Here is a 21,731-nt window from a genome sequence, read left to right as displayed (position 1 = left end):
GGTAACGGTCCACCCGGTCGGTTGTTCGTGCCTGAGTCGGTTCGTTCTGCTGTCCTTCAGTGGTCCCACGCCAGCAAGATAGCTTGTCACCCTGGTGTTGCTCGGACTATGGCGCTACTGCGCAGACGATTTTGGTGGCCTGCCATGGGAGAAGATACCCGGAGGTTTGTTGCCGCTTGTCCTGTTTGTGCGCAGAATAAGAGTACCAATCGGGCCAGCTCTGGTCTTCTTCACCCCCTACCTATTCCCCGGCGACCTTGGTCGCATCTGGCCCTGGATTTTGTCACTGGGTTGCCTTCTTCTGTTGGTAACACGGTTATTCTGACCATTGTGGATAGATTCAGCAAGTTTGCCCACTTTGTTCCCCTCTCCAAGCTGCCTTCCGCCACTGAGACGTCCAAGGTCCTGGTTAGGGAGGTGTTCAGGGTCCACGGGTTGCCCTGTGACATTGTTTCTGACCGTGGTCCTCAGTTTACCTCTGCTGTCTGGAAATCCTTCTGTTTAGCCATTGGAGCTACAGTCTGTCTCCAATCTGGATTTCATCCCCAATCTAAAGGTCAGGCGGAGAGAGCCAACTAGAAGATGGAGTCCACGCTGCGCTGTCTTGTTTCCTCTGATCCCACCTCTTGGTCCTCTCAATTACCCTGGGTCGAGTATGCTCATAATACTCTCCCTTCATCTGCCACTGGGATGTCTCCCTTTCAGTGCCTGTACGGTTACCAACCTCCCTTGTTTCCTTCTCAGGAGCGGGATCTCTCGGTTCCTTCTGTCCAGACCCACATTCGTCGTTGCCACCGCACCTGGCATCGGGCCAGGAAGGCCCTCCTTAAGGTTTCTGACCGGTATCAGATCCAGGCGAATCATCGCCGTATTCCTGCCCCCGCTTATACCGTCGGAGATAGGGTTTGGTTGGCTACACGGGATCTTCCTCTACGGACTGAGTCGAGGAAACTGTCACCGAAGTTCATTGGTCCGTTTGTAGTGGAGAAGATCATTAATCCTGTTGTGGTCCGACTCAAGTTCCCTGCTACACTAAGAGTACATCCCACCTTTCATGTCTCCTGCCTCAAGCCGGTTCTCCTCAGTCCTCTGTTGCCCCCTCCTCCTCGTCCTCCTCCTCCTCGGATGATCGGAGGTGGTCCTGTCTACACGGTGTGCCGCATCATGGACTCCAGACGGCGGGGTCGAGGGTTCCAGTATTTAGTGGATTGGGAAGGATATGGTCCTGAGGAGAGGAGTTGGATTCCTCGGCATCAGATCCTTGACGATGACCTGCTTCGTGACTTTTACCGCCTCCACTCTGGCGCTCCGGGTAGTCCGCCCGGTGGCGTTCGTCGGAGGGGGGGTACTGTCACGAATCCAGCTTCCTGAGTCTGTTTTTTGCCTGTGTTCTGTCCTGGAGTGTTTTTTCCGGTTCCTGGAACGCACCCTGTCTGGTTGCCGGGCAATGTAGCCAGTTGGGAGTTCTGATTACCCGCACCTGTATCCCATCAGCTATCTGCACACCTGGTCCTGATCATCATCTCTCCTCTTCATAAGCCCGGACCTGACATCCATTCCCTGCCAGATCGTTAGCCATGAACAGTATGTTGTGCCATAGTATCAGCCTCAAGTTGGATAGAATTTGTTTTGTTGTTTTTTACGTATTGCTTGCCTTAAACTAACCTCCGTTTGTTTTGTCTTCAGTTACTCACCCGGATCATTTACCCCATTCACACCTGGTCGTCGGAGGATTCCGCTACCCCATTGGATCCACCTATTTACTCCCATCAACTCACCACCGCTGCCCGCTACGCCACCTGGATATATCTACCCATTCACATTCACTTGTAAATAAATACTGACCTTCTTCCTACTCTCCTTGAACGTGACACCTACTCAGAACATGATATTGAGTTACCTATTAGCTACATTTTGAGGATGATTCTGTTTAGGCAGTATGGTACCACAGGAATAGTTTGCCTTTGATGATTTCTGTCAAATACTGCAAGATTTTTTTTACTGTTGTGGTAATTTACCACATTACTTGTATTCTTGTGGTACGGTACCACAGGACCTTTCTGGTGTATTCCTGTCATTCTGACAGGTTTTAATGAACATTTAACCTCAGTGGGATAAATCAGGGGCACACACAGTGTTTCTTAGTAGTCTTAAACAATTCTACTTTTAAACAGAAGTATATACCACACACACAGTACACCCCGCTAACTAGCTAGCCATTTCACATCGGTTACACCAGCCTAATCTCGGGAGTTGATAGGCTTGAAGTCATAAACAGCTGAATGCTTGAAGCACAGCGAAGAGCTGCTGGCAAACGCAAGAAAGGCTGTTTGAATGAATGCTTATGAGCCTGCTGCTGCCTACCACCGCTCAGTCAGACTGCTTTATCAAAAATCCAATTATAGACTTCATTATAACATAACAAAAAAATCAAATCCGGAAACTATAATTTCGAAAATAAAACGTTTATTCTTTCAGTGAAATACGGAACCGTTCCGTATTTTATCTAACGGGTGGCATCCATAAGTCTAAATATTCCTTACATTGCACAACCTTCAATGTTATGTCATAATTTGGGCCAGGTGTCCCAAACTGTTGCATATACCCTGACTCTGCGTGCAATGAACACTAGAGAAGTGACACAATTTCCCTAGTTTAATATTGTCTGCTAACATGAATTTCTTTTAACTAAATATGCAGGTTTAAAAATATATACTTCTGTGTATTGATTTTAAGAAAGGCATTGATGTTTATGGTTAGGTACAGTCGTGCAACGATTATGCTTTTGTTGCGCTTTTGTTAAATCATCCCTGGCTGTCTTCGTTAGGAGGAAATAGTCTTCATAGTTCGCAACGAGCCAGATGAACCAAACTGCTGCATATACTCTGACTCTGTTGCTAACTAGCAATTGTTTTTGCCATATTAGTGCTGACATGAAATCAGTCAAAATAAGACATGGTATCAATACCATGGTGAAACAAACTGTAACAAGCCACGTACGATTGCCCACATGGCAGTTTCTTGTCATTTTTGCTAGCAATCTGGCCATCCAGAATTAGAACAGGCTAACTTCTGCCCCATTGAAGCGCGCACATCATTTTTGTAAAGTTGTCAGCCAACCCATCAGCCAACCCATCTATGCGTTCACCAAATAGCAAAGGGTTTGGCTCGTGAGATTGCTTGGAAATAAATATGAATCACCAAGCTATATTAAAAGATCAAGTTTCAGACCAGCAAAACAGGGAGCGGTATCGTATTTGTTATCATTATTTTAGCTAGCATCTAGTATTATTTTGGATGTGTGTAAAAGCCTCCATAGTCTCCCTTCATTCTGCCCACGGGGAGCAGTTATGATGCCTGTAACTGGATTTACACATATCCTATTTAAAACAAGTTGTTTCATTATGATTAGAATTGGATTAAAATGATTCACTCACTTTTTAAGCATTATCAAGAGTGATTTTAATCTTGCTTATGACAACATCTGGCGTGTCCATGGCTGAGACATGGCAGACAATGCAATTTCACAGTAGGCCCCTATATCAGTGCAAATGCTATGTTTAACAATATATTTTCATATTGAAGCTATGCAATTAGGCTTCTTACAATGTTGACTGCAAATATGTTCAACATGTGTAGAAAAGATGGGACAGGCCTTCATGCATCTTGTTATTTTGTTTCTGTAGGCCATTTAACAAACTAGGCTTATATGGGCTAACATTCAAATTGGAGTTGATGAAAACTCAATACATAAAACACAGTAAATACACTACTTGAAGCAACCACATAGTTAATCATGGACCACTTTCTGATTGGCCAGTGAGGGGTCATGCCAAAGTTTGTTTTACTCACTGCTTTAGCACACTGCCAACCCGGATGTCTTAGCCGTGTCTGAATCCTGGCTTAGGAAAACCACCAAAAACCCTGAGTATGTTGGGTATGTAAACATAAAACTGGCATTGTTTAAAGTGGCTAGTAATACATTTTTTACATCAATTTTCTATTATTAAAGTGGCTGGAGTTGAGTCAGTATGTTGGCAGCAGCCACTCAATGTTAGTGGTGGCTGTTTAACAGTCTGATGGCTTCGAGATAGAAGCTGTTTTTCAGTCTCTCTGTCCCTGCTTTGATGCACTTGTACTGACCTCGCCTTCTGGATGATAGCGGGGTGAACAGGCAGTGGCTCGGGTGGTTGTTGTCCTTGATGATCTTTATGGCCTTCCTGTGACATTAGGTGGTGTAGGTGTCCTGGAGGGCAGGTAGTTTGCCCCCGGTGATGCGTTCTGCAGACCTCACTACCCTCTGGAGAGCCTTACGGTTGTGGTCAGAGCAGTTGCCGTACCAGGCGGGATAGAACTGCCAAAGGGGGCGGTGTTGCAATCTACTGCAAAGATAGCCTGCATAGTTCTGTATTACTATCCAAGTCTGTACCCAAACAATTCAAGCTTCTACTTCTAAAAATGCACCAGAAACAAGTCTCTCACTGTGGCCGCTTGCTATAGACCTCCCTCTGCCCCAAGCTGTGCCCTTGATACCATATGTGAATTGATTGCCCCCCATCTATCTTCAGAGCTCGTGCTACTAGGTGACCTAAACTGGGACATGCTTAACACCCCGGCCATCCTACAATCTAAGCTTGATGTCCTCAATCTCACTCAAATTATCAATGAACCTACCAGGTACAACTCCAAATCTGTAAACACGTGCACCCTCATAGATGTCATCCTAACTAACTCCCCCTCCAAATACACCTCTGCTGTTTTCAATCAAGATCTCAGCGATCACTGCCTCATTGCCTGCATCCGTAATGGGTCTGCGACCAAACGACCACCCCTCATCACTGTCAAATGCTCCCTAAAACACTTCTGCCAGCAGGCCTTTCTAATCAACCTGGCCGGGGTATCCTGGAATGACATTGACCTCATCCCGTCAGTAGATGATGCTTGGCTATTCTTTAAAAGTGCCTCCCTCACCATCTTAAATAAGCATGTCCCATTCAAAAAATAATAATCTAGGAATAGATATAGTCATTGATTCACTCCAGACCTGTCTGCCCTTGACCAGCTCAAAAACATCCTGTGGCGTTCTGCATTAGCATCGAATAGCCCCCTTGATATGCAACTTTTCAGGGAAGTTAGGAACAAATATACACAGGCAGTTAGGAAAGATATGGCTAGCTTTTTCAAACACAAATTTGAATCCTGTAATACCAACTCAAAAAAGTTCTGAGACACTGTAAAGTCCATGGAGAATAAGATCACCTCCTCCCAGCTGCCCACTGTTCTGAGGCTAGGAACCACTATCACCACCGATAAATGAAATAAATGCCTTGACACACCTACAACTTGTTTATTCATCAAAACTCAGCCCTTTCACGCCACCACCAGCTACTGCGCCCATAACTCTGCTCTAAGATTTACCATTGTACGAGATTTGTTAAAATAGAGCCCTCAGACTTTTGCATAAATAATGCAATGAAGTCAACAGGAGATTTTGGCATAACATCCAGTCATGCACAATGACCTCAATTTGGACCTCAACTAATCCTTTGTGCTGGGAATGTGGCTGTGTATTCTCCTATGGTAAATCACCATGTCTGTGTAAAAAATGACAACCTATTCCCCATTTAGAACACAAAGAAGTGCACTATATAGAGATGAAGGTGCGATTTAGGATGCAGCCCATCTTAGCTTTCAACACTCACAGACCCCGGGTTGCCTAACATTGGGAGCATGAAGTTCACTGGAAGAGGATTTGTTTGTTGTATTCACTATCAGCACATTGCTCCTTGAGGAGAAAATGTGCTCTGCTTTTTTCAACTGGGGTTATCCTCCTATTAGCCTTGTATTTTGTCCTCTTGCCCGACTTCACTTGTATCCTGAGGATTGTGTATGTGCATGTATGTTTGTGTATTTGTTCATATGTGTGCGTCAGTCCATTCAATACTGTCCTTGCCCATGAACTAATATAATCCTCTTACAGTAATTTCCTCTCATCATGGATTCCCCCAAATTTGACAGCTTTCAGATCTCCATAACGTTTAGCAGCCTGTGTCTGTTGACAGAACGACCAACCACATATTTTTGCATCCAGTATTGTTTACTTGCTAACAAACAAAGGAGTCAAGCATATTGAGGAGAAACAGCTGGCTTCTGGTGAACGACCAAAGGGCTAAGAAGTCTTGACCTGACCAGAATAACTGTTGCTCATGTGCTGGTGGAGAAACGCCATGTGTCCCACTACTACTGTTCCCCCTCACTGCTACTGTTTCCCCCTCACTGCTACTGTTTCCCCCTCACTGCTGCCGTTTCCCCCTCACTGCTACTGTTTCCCCCTCACTGCTACTGTTTCCCCCTCACTGCTACTGTTTCCCCCTCACTGCTGCTGTTTCCCCCTCACTGCTACTGTTTCCCCCTCACTGCTACTGTTTCCCCCTCACTGCTACTGTTTCCCCCTCATTGCTACTGTTTCCCCCTCACTGCTACTGTTTCCCCCTCACTGCTACTGTTTCCCCCTCACTGCTACTGTTTCCCCCTCACTGCTACTGTTTCCCCCTCACTGATACTGTTTCCCCCTCACTGCTACTGTTTCCCCCTCACTGCTACTGTTTCCCCCTCACTGCTACTGTTTCCCCTCACTGCTACTGTTTCCCCCTCACTGCTACTGTTTCCCCTCACTGCTGCTGTTTCCCATCACTGCTACTGTTTCCCCTCACTGCCACTGTTTCCCCTCACTGCTACTGTTTCCCCCTCACTGCTACTGTTTCCCCTCACTGGTGCTGTTTCCCCTCACTGCTACTGTTTTCCCTCACTGCTACTGTTTCCCCCTCACTGCTTCTGTTTCCCCTCACTGCTGCTGTTTCCCATCACTGCTACTGTTTCCCCTCACTGCTACTGTTTCCCCCTCACTGCTACTGTTTCCCCCTCACTGCTACTGTTTCCCTCTCACTGCTACTGTTTCCCCCTCACTGCTACTGTTTCCCCCTCACTGCTACTGTTTCCCCCTCACTGCTACTGTTTCCCCCTCACTGCTACTGTTTCCCCCTCACTGCTACTGTTTCCCCCTCACTGCTACTGTTTCCCCCTCACTGCTACTGTTTCCCCCTCACTGCTACTGTTTCCCCCTCACTGCTACTGTTTCATCCTCACTGCTACTGTTTCCCCCTCACTGCTACTGTTTCCCCCTCACTGCTACTGTTTCCCCCTCACTGCTGCTGTTTCCCATCACTGCTGCTGTTTCCCATCACTGCTGATGTTTCCCCTCACTGCTGATGTTTCCCCCTCACTGCTACTGTTTCCACCTCACTGCTGCTGTTTCCACCTCACTGCTACTGTTTCCCCCTCACTTCTACTGTTTCCCCCTCACTGCTACTGTTTCCACCTCACTGCTGCTGTTTCCCCCTCACTGCTGCTGTTTCCCCCTCACTTCTACTGTTTCCCCTCACTGCAGCTGTTTACCCTCACTGCTACTGTTTCCCATCACTGAAGCCGTTTCCCATAACTGCAACTGTTTCCCATCACTGCTGCTGTTTCCCCTTACTGCTGCTGTTTCCCCTTACTGCTACTGTTTCCCCTCACTTATTTTGTTTCCCCCTCACTTCTACTGTTCCCTGTCACTGCTGCTGTTTCCTATCACTGCTACTGTTTCCCCTCACTTCTGCTGTTTCCCATCACTGCTGCTGTTTCCCCTCACTGCTGCTGTTTCCCATCACTGCTGCTGTTTCCCATCACTGCTGCTGTTTCCCCTCACTGCTGCTGTTTCCCCTCACTGCTGCTGTTTCCACCTCACTGCTGCTGTTTCCCCATCACTGCTACTGTTTCCCTGTTACTGCTACTGTTTCCCATCACTGCTACTGTTTCCCTGTTACTGCTCAAGACTACCCAGGCATTTAGTTAACCACACCAGTGGATGTTTGGGAGCTAAGTCAAGTTGTTAACAGAGTGCAGTATTGATATTAATTATAGGCTATCTGTCTATCTCCCCCTATATTGAAAAGTATCTGATGGTTTAACCCTTTGTACAACAACACTCTAAATATATTGTTTCTGTGCAACAACACTCTAAATATATTGTTTCTGTACAACAACACTCTAAATATATTGCTTCTGTACAACAACACTCTAAATATATTGTTTCTGTGCAACAACACTCTAAATATATTGTTTCTGTGCAACAACACTCTAAATATATTGTTTCTGTACAACAACACTCTAAATATATTGCTTCTGTACAACAACACTCTAAATATATTGTTTCTGTAAAACAACAAGATAAATATATTGCTTCTGTACAACAACACTCTAAATATATTGCTTCTGTACAACAACACACTAAATATATTGTTTCTGTGCAACAACACTCTAAATATATTGCTTCTGTACAACAACACTCTAAATATATTGCTTCTGTACAACAACACTCTAAATATATTGCTTCTGTACAACAACACTATAAATATATTGCTTCTGTACAACAACACTCTAAATATATTGCTTCTGTACAACAACACTCGAAATATATTGTTTCTGTAAAACAACAAGATAAATATATTGTTTCTGTACAACAACACTCTAAATATATTGTTTCTGTAAAACAACAAGATAAATATATTGTTTCTGTACAACAACACTCTAAATATATTGTTTCTGTAAAACAACAAGATAAATATATTGTTTCTGAACAAGAACCCTCTAAATATATCATTTTTGTACATCAACACTAAATATACCGTTTCTGTACAACAATACTCCAAACATATTGTTTGGGGCACATGGATTGTTGCCTTTGATCATTTGATAGTATGACATTTAAGGGGGGAAAAGTATGCCGGTCCAGGGCCCAAGGGATAGTACTTGGTTTCCGAGGTGATCTAATGACCTGCCTAGCTGATCGAGAGCTGGCTGTTCTGAGTTGTTTTTCATGTGGAAACAATATGAAGGTGTGGGGCAGTCATACCAGGGTTCAAATACATGTATGTTAAATCAATACTTGTTTTCTGTGTATTTTAGTATTTTGAAATAATGTGGCGGAATCAACTACTTCTATTTGAAGTAGAAGCAATTGTTTTCTAACAATTTCCTATAAATACTATTTTCAAACTATTTTCAAATACTTGTTTCCAAATAAGTACATGTACGTGACTGTTTGTCTCAGTTAACTGAGCGTAGAACTTGTAGGTTCAATCACTAAAGGGGTACAGCGTAACTGAAAGAACACTCTTTGACCAGACTTTGCATGCACTAAGCCCACTGTAACTAGCTTTTGATGAAACCCGATGTTGAATTGCTAAAGGCCTATTAGATGACACCTGAGAAGTTGATTCTCTGAGCGGAGTTAGACCTACCTATTTTTGCTATACACTAATATTGTAGAACAGTGTAGCCTGCATGTGAAAGTTGACACTTGTTTGTTTTGTGCATAATATCAAATATTTTTTATTTCCTAAATAGGCAATGAGAATATCAAAGAGGATCATATTTATTCGCCTCTTTTCTCAAATATCATATCAGAAAACTATGATACAAATCATCACTGATCAAAAACTTAGCAGGAGACTTCTGAGTATCAACAAATTACACCAAGTAGGCTGATGTTTGACTAATACCGTTGTATTTTGAACTGCCAACATTGATTTGATTTCAGTTGAATTGCTTCACCAAATAAAAAGAATGAGGTGGGCGATTTTCTCCCATTTTAATGGTTGTGTCTTTCATTCAAATCCGACTGATAAATAATATGACTTTAAAATAATGACCATGGAAAAGTGATACCTCTTGTTGGTATTGGTTCTCGTGGTTCATATATGACAGCTCTTTCCACAGTCATTCTCCATGTCACCATATAATCCATCAGTACTGATAGACCATCAGTATCACCACACCGGTCTGGGCAGACTACAGCCAGACCAATCAATATGCAACCCTTGCTAGGCCAAATCAAGTACGGACCAGACCCGAAAATATACCTATGATTGGCCCATATTTAGTCCATCCAGGCTGGCCTTGTTTGGGGGCGGAGCTCATTAGAATAATACCCAGTGTTCAGTTTACGTAACCATTACTGAGAATATTGTTGTAGTTAATGTGTTCTGTTGGTTCTTTCACTACCTGTTATAAAGCTTTTACCATAAGTGCAAGTGACGAATAGGAGCAATAATATATACTTCAACTTTGAACTTGACATGTAGTAAAGCTTTCTTCAGTGACATGTAGAAAGACATTCAATTATATGGGGTTGAAATTTGGCCATAGAAACATTGATCAAAAATGTTTCACCAGTTACTTCAAATGGTGACATGGTAACTGGTGAACCCTTTTAGGAGGATGTTTCTACGGCCCTAGACTAATAAGGAGACCATCCCATGCTTATACTATATTCTTCTATAGACATAGAAGTATGCTTTGTAAGCTTATTCTGTGATCCTCCCAAACAGGACCCTATGCCCTATACCAGAGATGCACAATTGGCGGACCTTGGTCCGGGTCCGGACCGAGTGAAGGTCCTATCTGGACCTCGACACATTTCTCATAAATAATTGTTCAATTAAATAATGATGAAGCAACACTTTTTTTTCAATGTACACATAATGCACTGGCTCAGCGCAGCTGGGAAGGTCCCAGAGAGCGCCCCATACTAATGTGTGTTGTCCAATCACGTGTGTTATTTAAATCACTTCACGAAACTCAGCCAATCAAAGTGAATGTTTACAATGCATGTTAGGAGACTGATGTTGTCAGAGAGAGAGACTGCGAGAGAAGCAAAAGCGGAAGCGAGAGGAGAAATTGTAGAATGATGTGCGCAATAGTCAGGAAAGTCGATACAGAAAATCAAGCTTTCAAAGAGATGAGAGAGGCCTGTAATTTTCATCATAGGTACACTTCAACTATGACAGACAAAATGAGAAAAGAAAATCCAGAAAATCACATTGTAGGATTTTTAATGATTTATTTGCAAATTATGGTGGAAAATAAGTATTTGGTCAAAAACAAAAATTTATCTCAATACTTTTTTATATACCCTTTGTTGGCAATGACAGAGGTCAAACGTTTTCTGTAAGTCTTCACAAGGTTTTTACACACTGTTGCTGGTATTTTGGCCCATTCCTCCATGCAGATCTCCTCTAGTGCAGTGATGTTTTGGGGCTGTTGCTGGGCAACACGGACTTTCAACTCCCTCCAAAGATTTTCTATGGGGTTGAGATCTGGAGACTGGCTAGGCCACTCCAGGACCTTGAACTGCAGCTTACGAAGCCACTCCTTCGTTGCCCGGGCGGTGTGTTTGGGATCATTGTCATGCTGAAAGACCCAGCCACGTTTCATCTTCAATGCCCTTGCTGATAGGAGGTTTTCACTCAAAATCTCACGATACATGGCCCCATTCATTCTTTCCTTTACACAGATCAATCTTTGGAGGGTGTTGAAAGTCCGTGTTTCCCAGAAACATCCCCAAAACATCACTGCACTAGAGGAGATCTGCATGGAGGAATGGGCCAAAATACCAGCAACAGTGTGTGAAAACCTTGTGAAGACTTACAGAAAATGTTTGACCTCTGTCATTGCCAACAAAGGGTATATAAAAAAGTATTGAGATAAACTTTTGTTATTGACCAAATACTTATTTTCCACCATAATTTGCAAATAAATTCATTAAAAATCCTACAATGTGATTTTCTGGATTTTTTTTTCTCATTTTGTCTGTCATAGTTGAAGTGTACCTATGATGAACATTACAGGCCTCTCTCATCTTTTTAAGTGGATAATTTGCACAATTGGTGGCTGACTAAATACTTTTTTGCCCCACTGTATGTGCATGAGAATGGCACTGACTCCATTCCAGCCAAGGTTCAAATGACTGGCAGGGCAAGCAATAGCCCATTTCTCTCACTAAAGTAGAGAGATGGAGAAGTGAAATGTGAGAGAGTAGGAAAGATACAAATTAAACCTGTGGTTTCTTATTTGTTCAAAAATCAAAGCATTTTTTTCAGAAACAGGCACTTGTTATTCTTTGTGAAAATGCAGTCTTGTTTTGATTGAAAGGAGAACATTTGTGGAAGGCCTACTTTTATTTATGTTTAGGCTGCATATTTATTTTACCTCATGTTTAATGTGTCTGCATTGAAAATGTGCAATAAATATAGTTGAAATGTTATTGAAATGTAATACTTCATTTTTATTAGCTATAAAGCTATAAGAACTACATATGCCCCCAAATCATAGCACACGTTAGACATTTTAATGGTTTGGACCTTTGGGGGGAGAAAATGTTAGTCACTGGACCTCTTTGAATTCTAATGGTGTTCCCCTGCCCTATAGGGTTCTGGTCAATAGTTGGCCTAGTGCACTATATAGGGAATAGGTTGTCATTTCGTGATGGAAATAAAGGCCATGGGTTAAGCTCTGTAGGGAAACCCTCAGTCCCCCTCTGGAGCTCCAAACATGAAAGGCTACTTTAATCTTTCAGAGCACAAATTCATTGTCTGACCCCTTTTGTCTTCTCTGACACTCCATCCTTACCCATCGTCCTTACAAGCCTATTTAGCCAGCGCTAACATCCAAGCATAGCACATGAATCATCACTCAGTGTGACTTTTCTGTCTGTTTCCAGCTACCCGTGCTCCTCAGCTCATTGTTTTCTCTGCACTGGAGACAGGTTACTCATGACTTCAATTGCCCAGAACCTTGTTCTTGATGTGGCTGTGTCGCAGTGTGGAGGTGATTACTGCTTTACAGCAACGGCAGTATGGCTCCGCAGTGACCCATTTCTCAGGCCGATAAGCGTGTATGATTAGGAAACCTTCCGAGGTGCAGCATCATTCTGGGTGCGAGTCGCAAATCCACTTCTACTGAGATGTCTCGCCCCATATAGGGAGGGAGGGAAGAAGGGGAAAGACGTTTCCTTTTGATGGACCTCCCTGTCTTTACAGAATAATAACTAAAGTAGAACAGTGTGATATCAGAGAAGATTGGTTTCTGTTGCAAAAGTGAAAACCACTATATAGTTCAGAATCTGACTGATCGCATCAGTTCTTTCTGTGTACTGACACCTTATGTACCAATCTGTTGCAGGACTACCTGACTGCTAGTATGATGAATAGCTTAATTTGACCTCACACACTCTTAAAACAGTAAAACACTAGAAAACACTCTATTTGGACTTGATAAAGTTGTGATAGCCTTGTGCAGGGCTTTCTCCTATAGAGCTAAATAAAAAAAATATGGAATGGTCTGCTGATCTATGGGACAGATTCAGATTCGGTCTCAACCTTTAAAGGGATACTTCAGGATTTTGGCAATTAAGCCCTTTATGTATACCTTAAAAAATATAGATGCAACATGTAAAGTGTTGGCACCATGTTTCATGAGCTGAAATAAAAGACCACAGATATTTTCCATACGCACCGAAAGCTTATTTCTCTCAAATTGTCACGTTCTGACCTTTATTTCCTTTCTTTTGTATTTATTTACTATGGTCAGGGCGTGAGTTGGGTGGGCAGTCTATGTTTGTTTTTCTAGGTTTTGGGTATTTCTATGTTTCGGCCTAGTATGGTTCTCAATCAGAGGCAGGTGTCATTAGTTGTCTCTGATTGAGAATTGTTCCTGTCTCTGTGTTTTCACCAGATAGGACTGTTTTGAGTTTTCACATTTCTTGTTTTTGTTAGTTTGTTCATGTGAAGTGATTTATTAAAGCATGAATCAAAACAACCACACTGCGCTTTGGTCCGCCTCTCATTCAGATGAAGAAAACCATTACAGAATCACCCACCCAACTCGGACCAAGCGGCGTGGTAAACAGCAGCGACGACAGCAGCAGCAGCAGCAACAACAGCGGCCAGCATCACAGGAGGAATGGACATGGGAGGATGTATTGGACGGCAAGGGTTGCTACACCTGGGAGGAGATCCTGGCGGGAAAGGATCGCCTTCCATGGGAACAGGTGGAGGCAGCTAGGAGAGCAGAGGCAGCCGGAGAGAGGAGCCGCGATGTGAGGAGGCAGCACGGCAGTGCGACAGGTACGAGAGCCAGCCCCCCCCCAAAAAAATTGGGGGGGCAGACGAGGTGTGGTACTAAGCCAGGTAGCAGACCTGAGCTCACGCCTCGTGCTTATTATAAGCAGCATTACTGGTCAGGCACCGTGTTATGCGGTTAAGCGCACGGTGTCGCCAGTGCGTGCCCATAGCCCGGTGCGCTATAGGGCAGCCCCCCGAAAGTGCCATGCGAGTGTGGGCATTGAGCCAGGGCGTATGGTGCCTGCTCAGCGGGTCTGGTCGCCGGTACGCAATTTTGGTCCAGGTTATCCTGCGCCGGCTCTGCGTGCTGTGTCTCCGGGGCGCTGGGAGGGTGCAGTGCACAGGCAAATGTGGGTGTGGAGCCTAAGGGAGAGGTGCGTGTAGTAAGCACTAGATCTCCCGTGCTTACCCACAGCCCGGTTCAACCTGTGCCTGCACTCTGGAGGGTCTGGGCTAGAGTAGTTGTCCAGCCTGGGGAAGTGGTGCCAAGGTTGCGCACCAGAGCTCCAGTGCTCCCCCACAGCCCGGTCCTTCAGGCTCCTCCTAACACCAAGCCTCCTGAAGGTCTCCCCAGCCTGGTGGTTCCTGTGGCAGCCCCACGCACCAGGCTGTCTCTCTGTCTCCTCCCTGCAGGTGGTCCCGCCTGTCCGGCGCTGCTGCCGGAGTCTCCCGCCTGTCCGGCGCTGCTCACGGAGTCTCCCGCCTGTCCGGCGCTGCTGCCGGAGTCAGAGGCGCCAGAGCCCCTCAGCCCAGAGGCGCCAGAGCCCCTCAGCCCAGAGGCGCCAGAGCCCCTCAGCCCAGAGGCGCCAGAGCCCCTCAGCCCAGAGGCACCAGAGCTTCCGTCCCTCTGTCCCGAGCAGCTGCCCCTCTGTCCCGAGCAGCTGCACCTCTGTCCCGAGCTGCCCCTCTGTCCAGTGGGGTCATTGAGAGGGGTTGCCATGGTTAGAGAGCCATGGAGGCGGACAATGAGGCGGACTAAGACAATGGTGAAGTGGGGTCCGCGTCCCGCGCCAGAGCCGCCACCGCGGACAGACGCCCACCCAGACCCTCCCCTATAGGGGGGTACTGTCACGTTCTGACCTTTATTTCCTTTCTTTTGTATTTATTTAGTATGGTCAGGGCGTGAGTTGGGTGGGCAGTCTGTTTGTTTTTCTAGGTTTTGGGTATTTCTATGTTTCGGCCTAGTATGGTTCTCAATCAGAGGCAGGTGTCATTAGTTGTCTCTGATTGAGAATCATACATAGGTAGCCTGGGTTTCACTGTGTGTTTGTGGGTGATTGTTCCTGTCTCTGTGTTTTCACCAGATAGGACTGTTTTGAGTTTTCACATTTCTTGTTTTTGTTAGTTTGTTCATGTGAAGTGATTTATTAAAGCATGACTCAAAACAACCACACTGCGCTTTGGTCCGCCTCTCATTCAGATGAAGAAAACCATTACACAAATGTTATGCCACATTTGTTTACATACCTGTTAGTGAGCATTTCTCCGTTGCCAAGATATTCCATCTACCTGACAGGTGTGGCATATCAAAGACTGATTAAACAGCATGATCATTACACAGGTGCACCTTGTGCTGTGGACAATAAAAGTCCACTCTAAAATGTATAGTTGTGTCACACAACACATTGCCACAGATGTCCCAAGTTTTGAGGGAGCGTGCAATTGGTATGCTGACTGCAGAAATGTCCACCAGAGCTGCTGCCAGAGAATTGAATGTTAATTTCTCTACCATAAGCTGTTTCCAATGTCGTTTTAGAGAATTTGGCAGTACGTCCAACCGGCCTCACAACCGCAGACACATGTAGCCACACCAGCCCAGGACCTCCACATCCCGCTTCTTCACCTTCAAGATCGCCTGAGACGAGTCACCCAGAAAACTAATGAAACGGTTTGTTTGTACAACTGAGGTATTTCGGCACAAATTGTCAGAAACCATCTCAGAGAAGGTCATCTGCATGCTCGCTGTCCTCACCAGGGTCTTGACCTGACTGCATAACTGACTTCAGTGGGCAAATGCTCACCTTCGGTGGCCACTGGCACGCTGGAGAAGTGTGCTCTTCATGGATGAATCCCGGTTTCAGCTGTACCAGGCAGATGGCAGACAATGTGTATGATGTCGTGTGGGTGAGCGGTTTGCTGATGTCAATGTTGTGAACAGAATGCCCCATGGTTGCAGTAGCGTTATGGTATGGTAAGGGCAGGCATAAGCTACGACAAAGAAATCAATTGCATTTTATCAATGGCAATTTGAATGCACAGAGATGCCATGACGAGATCCTGAGGCACATTGTTGTGCCATTCATCCACAACCATAACCTTATGCTTCAGCATGATAATGCATGGCCCCATTGTCAGGACCCGGTTACGAACCCAGGTCTCCGGAGTGAGAAACAACCCGGGTCTCCGGAGTGAGAAACAGTCACTTAACCAACTGAGCCACGAATAGTCGGCAGAACCCAGAAGATGAGGCAGACACAGCAGTACTTGAGACGGTGTATTTAATGAAAAAGTGAAGTTCTTCAGGAAAACATGTAACTCCACAACCTCAAAAGGAATTCCACAAGAACAAAGGTAATCCTCCAAGACAAAAAAGGTAAATCCACAAGGTGGAAGGTAAAGCACAAAAAGCCTCAAAAGATACTCAAAAACCAACAAACAAGAACAAAAAACAGAATTCCACAAGAGAGTCCACCGGGATCAACAAGATTTCACAGAGTACTAGGGCTGGGTGCTAACATACAAACACAGAGCAAAGAACAGAGGAAAACAAAGGGTTTAAATACAATCAGGGGAAACGAGGCACAGGTGCAAATAATAATGGGGATCAAGGGAAAACAAAAGGTCAAAAGGCACAATGGGGGCATCTAGTGACCAAAAACCAGAACAACCCTGGCCAAATCCTGATACCCATGTCAGGAAGATCTGTACACAATTCCTGAAAATGTCTCAGTTCTTTCATGTCCTGCATACTCAGCAGACATGTCACCCATAGAGCATGTTTGGGATGCTCTGGATCGATGTGTAGGACAGCGCGTTCCAGTTCCTGCCAAGATCCAGTAACTTTGCACAGACATTGAAGAGAAGAGGGACAACATTTCACAGGCCACAATCAACAGCCTGATCAACTCTATGCGAAGGAGATGTCGTGCTGCACGAGGTAAATGGTGGTCACACCAGATACTGACTGGTTTTCTGATCCATGTCCCTACCTTATTTTTAAGGTATCTGTGCCCAACAGATGCATATCTCTATTCCCAGTCATGTGAAATCCATAGATTAGGGCCTAATTTATTTATTTAAATTGACTGATTTTCTTATATAAATTCTTAGAAAATGTTTCATGTTGCGTTTATATTTTCTTTCAGTGGACTTCCCCAGAGTCAGATGAACTCATGGATACCATTTATGTCTCTGCATCCAGTATGAAGAAAGATATAAATAGTTTTGTGACCCAATGCTAACCAGTGTTAGTGCAATGACTGGAAGTCTATGGGAAACACTAGTTAGTAACTTCCTTCAACCTGTGTCACGCCTTGGTCATTGTATGTTGTGTTTTTGTTATATGTTTGGGTAGGCCAGGGTGTGACATGGGTTTATATGTTGTATTCGTATTGGGGTTTGTATTATTTGGGATTGCGGCTGATTAGGGGTGTGTCTAGTTAGGCTTGGCTGCCTGAGGCGATTCTCAATCAGAGTCAGGTGCTTGTCGTTGTCTCTGATTGAGAACCGTATTTAGACAGCCTGACTTTCGCTTTGTATTTTGTGGGTGTTTGTTCCTGTCTCTGTGTAGTGTTCACCAGATAGGCTGTAATAGTTTCACGTTCCGTTCTGTTGTTTTTGTATTTCAGTTATTTCATGTACCGTGATTCTGTTCATTAAAGTCATGAGTAACCTACACGCTGCATTTCGGTCTGACACTCTTCTTACAACAGACGAACGTCGTTACAACCTGCTTGCAGAGATATAAAAATTAGTTCATATGACTATGAGGAAGTAAATGAAGGGCTTCATTGCCAAAATCCTGAAGTATCCCTTTAATTCTTTACCGAAGACTAATCACTTCAGTAGGTCCTATGAGCTAAACGACTACCGCCCCTTACAAATGGGACAGAAAATCTATAAAAACCATCACAGACAACCCTTTAATCATGCATTCTGTCCTGGCATGGTGCAAACTGCATGAGCTGTTCGGACGAAGGGGATTCCTTTCCCCTAAAACCCCTTTATGGAACAATAGATTGATCCCTATGTTTTTCCAGAATAGTAACTTTAGTGTAACTGACAGTTAGACTTACAGGTTATTTCGTTGTCTTTTGTTTGAATTGTTTATGTGTCCGCTGTGCGGGGGAAATGATAATACAAGCGGAACTACGTAGCTAATACTGTTGTAACGGGGATCGTTATTGTAGCAACACACCTTTGGAGGGAAGGCAATCCTGCGCTGCGTTAGCTAAGTTTTCATGTCATCGAGAGTAGTTCATAAAGGTTGAAGAGTGTATGTTAGGATGAAGTGTGAATTCATGCCAGGAATAATACGTGTGAAGTTTGATTTCCTCCCTTCTGTAATGAGCAGCCAATGAGGTATTTGTTCCTTTATTCATGTGTTAATCTGAACCTGTTATAACGCCGGTTAAACTGTTATGTATGTAAGCACTTCAGAGTTATACCAAGCTAATAAGTCACTCGTAAGATAAGGTTGTAAGAGTGTGCTTAACTGTATTTTTCATTTACTTTATAGTTCTCACGGAAGGTGATAATTCTGACTAAAACTACAGAATAAAGCCGCCAGTTAAAATCAAGGAACGGTTGTGCTCGTGGTTACTGAAGGGAGCTACATTTAGACCACGGTCTGATAAGGGGTTCACTCTTCTGGAACATTGTTACAAGGAGGGAGTTCTTATGTCTTTTGATCAGCTGAAACAGAAATACCACTTGCCTAACAGGGACTTATTTAGCTACCTACAACTACAAAACTTTATTGGGGTGATTCTCAAGGGACAATAGAACCTACCTAAGATGTCACCTATTGAACAACTCTGCCACGCAGACCAACCACTGTTCAAGACCATTTCCCGTGTTTACAATGCTCTTATGTCAGGACTAACACTGCCTGGGCTAGATAAACCCCGACTTAGATGGGAGAGAGATCTGGGTATTGATCTTGATGAGGATCTATGGAGTGACCTATGCAGGGATGGGGTTACATCCACATTGAACTCCAGATACAGACTGATCCAGTTTAATTTCCTCCATCAACTCTATATCACCCCATCTAGACTGCACAGGTTCAACCCAGATATCTCCTCCCTATGTTTTAGATGTGGCTCAGATGAAGGAACATTCCTCCATTCCACTTGGCAGTGTTCAAAACTACACAGTTTCTGGCAGGGGGTATGCGATACCATATCCTCAATTCATGGAGTTGCATTCCCTTTAGACCCGGAGGTCTGTCTACTGGGTAACTTTACTAACACCAATCTTAGGCAAAGCAATACTATAAAGCTAACAGAAATATTGCTAGCGATTGCCAAGAAATGTATTGCCTTGAAATGGAAATTGGATTCCTCCCTGCCAGTTGCAATGTGGCTTTCGGAAGTTAATAGTTGTATCCCTTTGGAGAAAATCACTTACTGCTTGAGGAATAAGTTAAAGACATTTTACAGAATTTGGTAACCTTTTATTGACTATATGGAGAATCTCCCCCCACATCTCATTGATTGAATCTATATATAATCCTCACATAATGTTTCACACGTAATGTATATTATGTAGCCTACGGCAGGTGATCCAATGTCTCGTTCTTTTTTTAATTATTTTTTTATTATTGTATGTTTGTTTATAATACTATAATTATAATTTATTTTTGTTACGTTCGTCTGTTACTGGCACTTTGTCCTATCGTTGTCTAATATCTTTTCACTTTTGTTTTGAATGTTCTTAATTGGAAAATGCAAAAATAAAATATTATTATTATTATTATTTTTTTAAAGACTACCGCCCCGTAGCACTCACTTCCGTCATCATGAAGTGCTTTGAGAGACTAATCAAGGACCATATCACCTCCACCCTACCTGACACCCTAGACCCACTCCAATTTGCTTACCGCCCAAATAGGTCCACAGACGATGCAATCTCAACCACACTGCACACTGCCCTAACCCATCTGGACAAGAGGAATACCTATGTGAGAATGCTGTTCATCGACTACAGCTCGGCATTCAACACCATAGTACCCTCCAAGCTCGTCATCAAGCTCGAGACCCTGGGTCTCGACCCCGCTCTGTGCAACTGGGTACTGGACTTCCTGACGGGCCGCCCCCAGGTGGTGAGGGTAGGCAACAACATCTCCACCCCGCTGATCCTCAACACTGGGGCCCCACAAGGGTGCGTTCTGAGCCCTCTCCTGTACTCCCTGTTCACCCACGACTGTGTGGCCACGCACGCCTCCAACTCAATCATCAAGTTTGCGGACGACACAACAGTGGTAGGCTTGATTACCAACAACGACGAGACGGCCTACAGGGAGGAGGTGAGGGCCCTCGGAGTGTGGTGTCAGGAAAATAACCTCACACTCAACGTCAACAAAACTAAGGAGATGATTGTGGACTTCAGGAAACAGCAGAGGGAACACCCCCCTATCCACATCAATGGAACAGTAGTGGAGAGGGTAGTAAGTTTTAAGTTCCTCGGCATACACATCACAGACAAACTGAATAGGTCCACTCACACAGACAGCATCGTGAAGAAGGCGCAGTAGCGCCTCTTCAACCTTAGGAGGCTGAAGAAATTTGGCTTGTCACCAAAAGCACTCACAAACTTCAACAGATGCACAATCGAGAGCATCCTGGCGGGCTGTATCACCGCCTGGTACGGCAACTGCTCCGCCCACAACCGTAAGGCTCTCCAGAGGGTAGTGAGGTCGCACAACGCATCACCTAGGGCAAACTACCTGCCCTCCAGGACACCTACACCACCCAATGTTACAGGAAGGCCATAAAGATCATCAAGGACAACAACCACCCGAGCCACTGCCAGTTCACCCCGCTATCATCCAGAAGGCGAGGTCAGTACAGGTGCATCAAAGCTGGGACCGAGAGACTGAAAAACAGCTTCTATCTCAAGGCCATCAGACTGTTAATTAATTAAAGATTGGCGTTCCATCAACGGGACAGTTGAAAATCATGCATCGCAGATTTAGAATAACAACAAATGTTGGTACAAGAAGTGTCTTCTATCGGCTGAGAGCTTAAATTCTTGTTAGCTATTACTGCGAAAACATGCCATGCAATTGACTGAGGAGAGGTCCTAACAACAAAACACTTTTTTCAACGCGATAGGTTTGATAAATTCACCTCTGAAGGTGAATTGTGAATTTACATTCTGAAATCTTGCTCTGATTTATCATCCAAAGCGTTCCAGAGATAACATGAAGTGTCGTTTTGTTAGATAAAATCATTTTTCATATTCTAAAAAGGTCCATATAGCAGGCATGATCAATTTTGTATTTCCACTCGAGAAATTGCCAAGAAACTGAAGATCTCGTACAACGCTGTGTACTGCTCCCTTCACAGAACAGAGCAAACTGTCTCTAACCAGAAAAGAAAGAGGAGTGGGAGGCCCCGGTGCACAACTGAGCAAGACGACAAGTACATTTGAGTGTCTAGTTTGAGAAACAGACGCCTGACAAGTCCCCAACTGGCAGCTTCATTAAATAATACCCGCAAAACA

This window comes from Oncorhynchus gorbuscha, unplaced genomic scaffold (genome assembly GCF_021184085.1).
Source record: "Oncorhynchus gorbuscha isolate QuinsamMale2020 ecotype Even-year unplaced genomic scaffold, OgorEven_v1.0 Un_scaffold_587, whole genome shotgun sequence".
Lineage (NCBI taxonomy): Eukaryota > Metazoa > Chordata > Actinopteri > Salmoniformes > Salmonidae > Oncorhynchus > Oncorhynchus gorbuscha.
Note: the sequence above shows the minus strand (reverse complement) of the source record.